The sequence below is a fragment of the Phocoena sinus genome, chromosome 13 (genome assembly GCF_008692025.1).
Source record: "Phocoena sinus isolate mPhoSin1 chromosome 13, mPhoSin1.pri, whole genome shotgun sequence".
In the NCBI taxonomy this organism is placed as follows: domain Eukaryota; kingdom Metazoa; phylum Chordata; class Mammalia; order Artiodactyla; family Phocoenidae; genus Phocoena; species Phocoena sinus.
Genome location: NC_045775.1, coordinates 71,665,214 through 71,674,589, shown reverse-complemented (window position 1 = coordinate 71,674,589; position 9,376 = coordinate 71,665,214). Strand labels below are relative to the sequence as shown.

Genomic DNA, 9,376 nt, shown 5'->3' with positions numbered 1-9,376 from the left:
ACACATCAGTTTTTGCACTTTATATCAATCTATTTTTACTTTTTTTCTGAGTTATGAGAGATTTGCTCAAGCTAGTAAATATATCTATTTATCTATATCTAGATACATCTATATGTATATATATATATATATATATATTTATAGATATATAGATTTTGCCTTTTTTATTTCATTTTCTGTCTGTGTTTTACCCCCTCCATTGTTTTTGTTTGTTTGTTTGCTTTTTAAACACAAGGGGAAAGCACAAATGCAGTCCCCCACTACCACAAATTATGCAGTTGAGTTTCCCACATTTGGGGAAACTGCAGGGGTCAGCACATCCAGAGTGCAATGGATAAGACTCGCTCTGGGAAAACCACCTTCATGATCATGGTATCTCCCCCAACATGTACATATATCCATTGAGTTTTTAATTCAATCATCTATTTCATATTTATTCAAACTTTTCTGCTCTCAGATTTCTTGCTTTGCTAGATATAATGACTCATAGAATCCACATGAGACCACCAAATTAAATATTTTCTAAAGAATTCTCTTATGTTTTTGCCATATTAAAGACTGGTCCCTGATTTTGAACAAGGTAAAATGTTCTCACTCCAAATTCATTCTCATCATAACATTGCAGGAAGGGGGACCCCTTTCAGGGCCTGAGAGTGGGCTCTCATCTAACACTCAGAAATGAATTGCCCAAGGAGACAAACATGCTGACAAAGCAAGAGACTATTGGGAAGGGCTTCCCCCACCAGCAGAGAGCAGTAGGGTAAGGGAACCCAGGAGAACTGCTCTGCCATGTGGCTCACAGTCTCTGGTTTTACGGTAATGCAGTTAGTTTCCTGGTTGTCTCTTGCCAATCATATTGTTTGGCCTATAGTCTGACTCAGGGTCCCTCCTGGTGGCATGTGCATCTCTCAGCCAAGATAGATTCCAGCACAAAGGATTCTGGGTGGTTTGTCATCTTCTCCCCCTTTTGGCCCCTCCCAAATTCATGGCAGCAGTACCATGTTCCTTATTAGGACCTCCTGCTTTGAGGCAACTGAGGCAAGTGGTTATCATTGTGCCTGGTCAAGATGGGTGGTTTCAGTCAATGGTTCCCTAACAATAGTTAGTAAAAATTTTTCCAAGAAAGCAATGTTGCATTTTTCTGTCCATTTTTGTTTTATGTTTTTATTCAGTTTTAAAAGTCAGTTTCTTTTCCTAGGTTTCCAAGGCTATCTTATTAGTAAAGTGTAAGATTTTCATGAGTCCATCACCAAAAGCTATTTATAATGATAGTCTATATATCCTTAGCTATTTGAATGCTATACATTGTCTCTTGATTTTCCTGATTTTAGTTCAGGAATTTATTTTTCTCTAAGGTACTAGATACAGCTATTACAATCATTAGGATTCCATTATATTACTTTAATCAAGTAATTAAAGAGAGAGAGAAAGAATCCCTATCTACCTCTGTCTATATCTACACCAGCAAAATTTTCTGAACTTTGAAGCATGAGGAATTGCTGAAAGGTAGAGAGAGGCAGCAGTTCTAGAAGCACTGCAACTGCTTGGGTGAATATGGGAAGGGGTAAAAAGAACTCCTGAATACCCAAAGGGGAGAAGATAGAGCCTGCAGAAATATGGATATGTAGGAAATCAACTGGACCCAAAGGTTATTTGTTCCACTTCACTTCCTCCAAATAGAAAACATGCAAATCCATCTTTTTAAAAAATTAATTAATTTTAATGAAATAATTTTAAAGGAATCCTACACAAATACAAGATTTTACATGTCTTTTTGTAAGTTGTTCAGATGTTTCATAATGTTTGGAGACAGGAAATTCCTCCTGAGATCTACGTATTACTCTCTCATGCTGCTAAAACATGCACACACACACACACACACACATTAAAAAAATTATATCACCCAGCACTTTACTTTTTCAGCATGCTCTGCATCAGTGGAAGATTTGAATTTACCTATCAGTAAATTAAGGGAATTAATATAAAATCCTGGGGCTCACATTACAATGTTGTAATTGTCCTTGCTGACTTTTTGATTTGTGTCAGAAAGGCTCAAGGTCAACTCAAATTCTAATTAAAACAAAGTGTAATAAAGTTCTGTAAAAGGCTGATTTCATTAAATGCCAGCAATAAATACGCATTTCTTTTAAGAATGAGGCTTCTAGACTTCATGAAGAGAATTTTTATTTTCTTAATTACTGAATAAACAAGGCAATTTTAGGAGTGACATAGTTTTAACTCATCCCAAATCTGAATTCTGAGATGCCTTGGGAATTTTTCATCTTGCTCGGCTATTATAACAAACAAGTCTCTTTAACAAAGTTCTAATTTTATTTCCCAGATGCTTGATTTAAATATTGTTTAGAGCAGTGGTTCCCAAATTTTGCTGCACATTAGTATCACCTGGGGAAATTTTATAACTCCTGATGCCCTGATTGCACCTCATACTGATTAAATCAGAGTATCTATACGTAGAAGCAAGGTATCAGAAGTTTTTAAACATCACCAGGTGAATATAATGTACGGCAAAGTATGAGAAACAGTGGTTTAGAATTTTCATACGTTAGTGTAGATAAAAATTACTTTAAATATTATCATTAGATTCCTGGTTCCGTCTCTCCAAAAATAGTCTGATTCAGTGGGCCTGATGTGGGGCACTCCAGGTAATTTGGATGTGAGTGAGCCTCGCACACAATGAAGAAATACTCTTATAGAACAAAGAGCTACTCAAAAAGCGGTCCTTGGAACCACAGCATCAGGATTAACTGTGAGCTTGTTAGAAATGCAAATACTTAAACCCTGCTGACACCTACTAAATGAGAATGACCAAACCTGAGGAAGAGGAATCCATGGTTTGTTTTTTTTTTTTTTTCAAGCTTTCCAATTGATTCTTATGCACATTTAACCTGAGAACCATTGACGTAGAGCATATATGTGGTAACTAATCAGTACCACTAATCAAGCCAATATCCTAGGTTTCTTAGCTGTTCCATATTGTCCATCATGATATTACAGGCATTGTAGTAAATGATGGCGAAAAAAGTTAAAAGACAATCTCCGCATTTAAGCTTGTGTGTATAATAAGTACTCAAAATTATACTAGGTTAAACCAGTTGGAGGAAAGGGTGTTTTTTCTGAAAATGTAGAAAGATTAGGGTGAGTATTATTTAGTCATACAGTCAGAGAGATAGAAGATAAGAAAGAGGAGAGGATGATTATATTCACTAATGTGTGTTGTTTCCTTTTTCTCAGGTACTTTTCCTAATCTGAATTACCTGTCTTACCAAAGAATGGATAATTGGAAAAAAAAAATCACTTATTAAAATGTGTTGTAACTCAGATAAGCTTTGGCTCCAAGGGATGTTGATAATCCAGATGAGCCAATGAAAAAAGCAGAACTTAATTTGGGGGATAGAACTAGCTTCAAAGGGATGTGGCAAAATTAGACTTGTTGTCTAAGCCAACATAGGTTCTAGGCAATAAAAATCTTCCATTAACAGTGATCACAGAAGTCTGTTATGAGGCAGGGTTAGTGACATCTTTGGAGCAAGTCCCAGTCATGAATGACACAACAGATTTACAAGTCAAGCTTTTGTCTTTCTATCAAGCCTTAGGTGAGGAATCAAAGCTCTATCCAAATGAACTGAAATTCACAGCTTTACTTATTTCCCCAAAGAAAAGACTTTATTAAGTTAAGACTAAAGCCCACATTAGGAAAGCAAAGAGGGGTTATAACAAGGTCCTGCCTTTATGAGAATGCAGATGTTGAAGATTAATCCAGATACTCCTAAAACTAACTAAGTAATTATTTATGACAAGATTAACTTAACATTCCACTTGGGGCATTTGGAGTAAATCTCTGGATTTAATTTCAACACCTGTTTTAGAAAAGTATTAGAAAAAACAATCTCTAAGTTTTACTCCTGCTATGAATAATTCTGGTTATCTTTCCCCCAAATCCTATTTTAACAGGAGAAGAGATCCTAGGAAAATAATGTAGATATAAAGGGAATTTTAAATAGAAAATTATGGTTTTAAGTATCTATTCTAATTCCTTGCTGCTTTTCATTTGGGGAGAAGATGAGGGTGAGGGTTTCATTTAGTTTTCAGATGGGTAATATTTTCACAGGGTCAACATTTCAAAATGTATTAAAGGGTGGAATAAAGGGTCTGACTGCATACTTTTGATGTATGACTGCTGCTTTTAAGCCTGGCCCTCTTCTTCCTCTTTATTCTACATCTGAATAGGCTGATGAGAAAGTTTGTACTGTCTCCTCCTTTGGTGCCTATAGGAAATTCAAACTTGATAAAATCCAAGACCATGCACATGTGCTAGCTACCATAAAAGCCCAATCCATTCTTTCTGCCTTGCTCAAGTCAGCTTTTGCCTTCCTGCTCTCCCCAGGAATTCCTTGCATGAGTAATAAATCTTTTTATAACCCCTTGGTGTTTTGGGTGGGGCCTATCTTCTTTTCACTGAATGTCCAAAACAGTGGTTCTGTCAGCAGGATGTCTAGACAATAACCACCGGCAGCAGAGGTCTCTTCTCTTGCTTTAGTTTGCTACCTGGCTTTGCTGCCTGCATTTGAGCCATTATTTTGAGCAGCTGCTTACTTTGAGCTGTGTTGCTGACTGATGTTAAGTTTGTGTTTTGAGCGGGGCTGCATTGTGCTGCATTTGCTTAGTTCTATGGAGTCTCTGTCATACACCACTATGAGATTGAAGCCCTCCTTACAGTGGCCCTGGGTTGTGCGTCACAGCTAAACCTACTGTGTGATTTGATTCCAGCATAAGCTGTGAGAGGTGTTAGGCTCAGGAGAATCAATGATTTTTACCCTGTGACCCTTGGTTTTGTGTCTCAACCCAGCATCGTCTTCTGTTCAATAGAGGGTTCAGGGAAAGACTCATACCCTATAAAATATGTGGACCCACTTGCATGGAGGAAATGTTACTATGTGGCATGTTGAAATCTACATTCCCCAAAGCAAGTAACTCACCAGGACTCTACAAAATGCCTTTGCTGCTGCTACCTATGCCTCTGACACCAAAAGCAAACCTGATCCTCAGAATTCTAGGGAAAAATAACTATGGTATGCCTCTGGCACAGCCAGGAATTAATTCCCTCTTTGTAATAGAGGAGGCCCCTAAATCTAGTGATACCAATTTGAGACTTTCTGAAGGAATAAATTTAGAAATATGATCAAGATAAAGAGGTTCCCCCAAAGTATATCCAGTAACCACTGAAAAAGAAGGAAGTGTCAACTGAAAAAAAAGGCACAACCTAAAAGTTGAGAATTATGTTTTATTTAGTGGAAAAAATGAGGTTTCAAGCCCAGGAGGCAGCCTCTCAGATAGCTCTAAGGGACTTCTCTAAAGAGGAAAGGGAGGAGCCAGGATATATAAGGGTTTCTGCAACAAAGACCAGGTAGTCAGAAAACCAGACATCTCAAATTAAGGAATTTATCATTTTTCTATGTATGGGGAGATGCAAGAGTCTGGGCTCATTAAAAGCATTCCTTTGATCTGCACCTCAGCTATATGGGGCCAGTATCCTGTGCTTTCTCATCCCGAGTCTCCTCTGGGTGCACCGTCAGGGGTGGCTGCAGCAGTTGACTGCTAGATGGTAGGCATCCCGTTTCTGTCTTGAGTTCCCTCAGGACTCACCTTTGGGATGGCTGTAATGTGATGGTTTGATGGCTGCAATAGCCTTTGTTTACTGATATGGCATGCAACATTTTTTTTTCATTGATAGAAAGAAGGACAGAAACCTAGATGCAAAGAGAAAAAGCTGAAACAAATGTCCATAATTTAACCCAACTGGAAATCCAAAATTTACCAAAATAATTTATTCAACAAAAAGATAAAAGGATATGAATTTCCTGTTATGCCTCCACATCACAGATTCCGAATTAACTTCAAATCTCCTAAAATGCATCAGTTGGCAAGTGTTCATGGCCTTAATCAACACTGGAACTCAAACTAGAGTTACATCTAGCTATCCCAGTAAATTTAAGTTACCAAATATTAAAGAGAGTTACCAAATATTAAAGAAAGTTACCAAATATTAAAGAGAGAACAAATAGTTTTGTTTCACCTTAACCATCAGAACTATCATCTTGATTAAATTTCCTGTGATCATAGAACATGTGGATGAAGAATGTCGCCTGCCATATCAGCAAACAAATGATGTTGCAGCCATCAAGCCAGCAGCCACTGCAGCCTCCCTCAGTCGGTGCACCCTGAGGGGATTCAGGGTGGGAAAGAACAGGATACTGGCCCAAGATAGTTAAGGTTAATATCAGAGGAATGATTTCAGTGAGCCCAGACTCTTGCATCTTCCCTTACATAGAAAAGTGCTAAATTCATTAACTTGAGATATCTGGTTTTCTTTAATTAAATGTAATGTTTTGATGTTCCAACTACGTGGTTTTTGTTGCAAGAACCCCTATGTATCCTGGCTCCTCTCTTACCTCTTCAGAGCAGTCCCTTAGAGCTATCTGAGAGGCTGTCTCCTGGGCCTAAGTCCATTTTGTCTGCCAAATAAAACATAATTCTCAACTTTTACGTTGTGCATTTTTTTTCAGTCAACACACATATGCCCTAAAATATCCCAAAGTAAGAATGGATGCTCTGAACTAATGAGTAATAAACTAAAATACATTTTGATTTAAAGTTAAATTCAAGTATTTGGAACTTACACATTGGCTTGACAAAATGGGAACCCATGGACCAGCTCCCCCTTCCTCAAGTAAAATAGTTAATATGTCCCAATATAAATTAAAACAGACTTTCAGAGATTAAAACTCATTATACAAGAACTATTTAGTGAAGGAATGATTATCCTCACTGCTTTTCCATTTAATGGTCAGTTTGGCTTGTTCTTAAACTTGAAAAGAATGAATGGTGGATTTTACTGTAACCTTAATTCTGTGGTATCACTGACATTATTAAAATTACTGACTACAACCAAACAGCAACTGATGAATATTTTGCTATCATAGACTTGGCTAAAATGTTCTGTTCATGCATATTTCAATATCCTCTCAGCCAACGTTTGCCTAATTTTCAGTGTGATATATAACACCATTACCTGACTTCCCATGAGGTATCTCAACAGCCTTGCCATCACATAAAATCTTCCCAGGCAAGATCTTAACCACATCCCACTTTTTCTGGGAGCACAGGTATGGCCTCACATTGATGACATCCTCCTCTGAGGAAATCCATTTTGAGGCAGAAAAAAAATTGGTTCCAGACTGGACATTTACAGCTAGCTTCCTGTTTACATTTCCTGAGGCAGGAGGCAAGTGGGCTCCAGGCTAAATATTTACAACCAGTCTCCTGTTTGCACTTCAAATGGAAATAACAGGAACAGATTAAATAGCTGGACTTTGCCTCCTGTGTACACTTTAAGATAACAGTGATGGCAGAGACAGAGAGGGGCTAAACCCTGTTTGAGTAAAGGATCAAGAGGTCATATATTTCCCATCCTTGGGGCAAGGGAGACACTGCACATGTGCAGGAAGGCTCCTTGTGGGTCAAAAATGAGGGTGTGCCACCCCATAATAGGTGATGTCAAGGCCCCCCATAGGCCTCTGGGCTGGAATCCATCTTGGAAAAAAGTTGCACATGCATGTTGGGGAGGGTCCTAGGACAGGTAAGGTGTGGAAAAAGAAACCAGATAATTGGCCAAAGGTAAACAAAGACCTGGAAGAACTGCCCTATATAAATGATTTAACCACCTCTTTACTGTACTCCTCTTCATTAGGCAGGACGCACATACACTTTCTTTCTGGGTGTGTGTTTCTGCTTAGCATCTGTCTTAAATAAACAAATTGTTTCTCTGTGTGCTCTTCCACTTGTTGTGCTGTATCTCTAATAATAAACTTTGCACCTGTTTTTACAGTGTTTGCCTCCTTGAAATATTCTTGCTTTCAAATGGAGGCAAGAGCCGGGGAAAATTTGCTTCTGGCCTCTAGCCCTTGCTGGTCTAGTGGCTAGTATTCCTGGTTTTCATCCAAGCTACCCAGGTTCAATTACTGGGCAGGGAACTAAGATCTCACTTCAAGCCACTGCTCACTGTTATCCTTCCGAGATCAATTTGACACACTCATTTGGAACATACAAATACTCACAAAAGAGCATACGTACCAAAAAGTAAATAAACTACTATGCCACACAGAGTGCAAGGGTTTAACTCTGGAAAATTACCTGGTAAACCAAGGACCACTCAGTCCCTGATACTTATGTTAAGGAACAGCTGTTGACTCTTTCAGCATACGCAATGTTCAAACAAGCTCAATATCTTTTAAACATTTTTAGCTTCTAAGTAAAATTTACAACTTTACAAATAGATTTTACAAATTTATTGATAATGTTATCTGCAAGTTGTCTCAACTTGAATGGGGCTCCCTCTAACAAAACGTTCTAGAATCTGTTCAAATTTTATTACAACAGGCATTCTTGTTAGTACCCCCATAAGTTCCTTTATGGAGGCTTAGCAACTTTGTCTAGATGACCCACGATGGCCATGCATTGGCTTTTTTGTCCCCATGCTATATACAATTAGCTGGCCACATACTGGCTCTCCTGGAAATAGAGGCACTCATAGTCCATGAACCTGTGACCCTTCCTGATGCCTGATAGCCGAACACAATTTTATGAATAGTTTTTCATTTCAGAACTGATTTGTGATGCCTCATTTATTGAATACTAAATTTCCATATATAACTGGATCTCTGTTTAGACTTTATTTTTTCTATTGATATTTATATATCTATTCATGAGTAATGCCACACAATATTAATTATTGAAGCTTTATAGCATACATAGTACTTAATACATAATAGAGTTAGTCCTCATTCTATTTCTGACTCCTGATTAATACTAGAGCTTGCTAATTTTTCAGCCCCAAATCTCTTCCCAAACTTTATTGCATGTTAGAATTTTCTGGGCATCTTTTAGAAACCTCAGTGCCCATGTCTCATCCCATACAAATTATATCAGAATATCTTGTGGTCAAAGGCATGCATTAGTATTTTTTTAAGTCCCCAGTTGGTTTCAATACGTACTAACTTGTGAACCACTGCCTTAGGTAGATTCAAAGAGCATAGAGGCCCAGATTGCTCACCAAGTCAATCATGATGCAAATAGTATATCCTTTGGTCCAGGTGCTCTGAGTTCAAGTCCCTTGGTCTGGCGAGCAAGGTTCTCTGTGACACCTATTTATACAAACTTACTTGCTTTTGTCAATTTCCTGTTATAGCTTAGAGTTCCACCACCATACACATTTGACAGATGCCCACTTGTGTCATCTTATTGGTATGCCTATTATGTAAACAACTATTGCTAAGGACATGTTGCCACCATATCTTCA

General features: G+C 38.0%; 1 non-coding gene across 1 annotated transcript; it reads right to left on the bottom strand.

Moving 5' to 3' along the window:
- Window positions 1-232: 232 nt before the first annotated feature.
- Window positions 233-396, bottom strand: LOC116764829. Its single transcript, XR_004353038.1, has one exon. It is a non-coding gene; the product is annotated as a U1 spliceosomal RNA (small nuclear RNA).
- Between the last annotated feature and the right edge of the window lie 8,980 nt (window positions 397-9,376).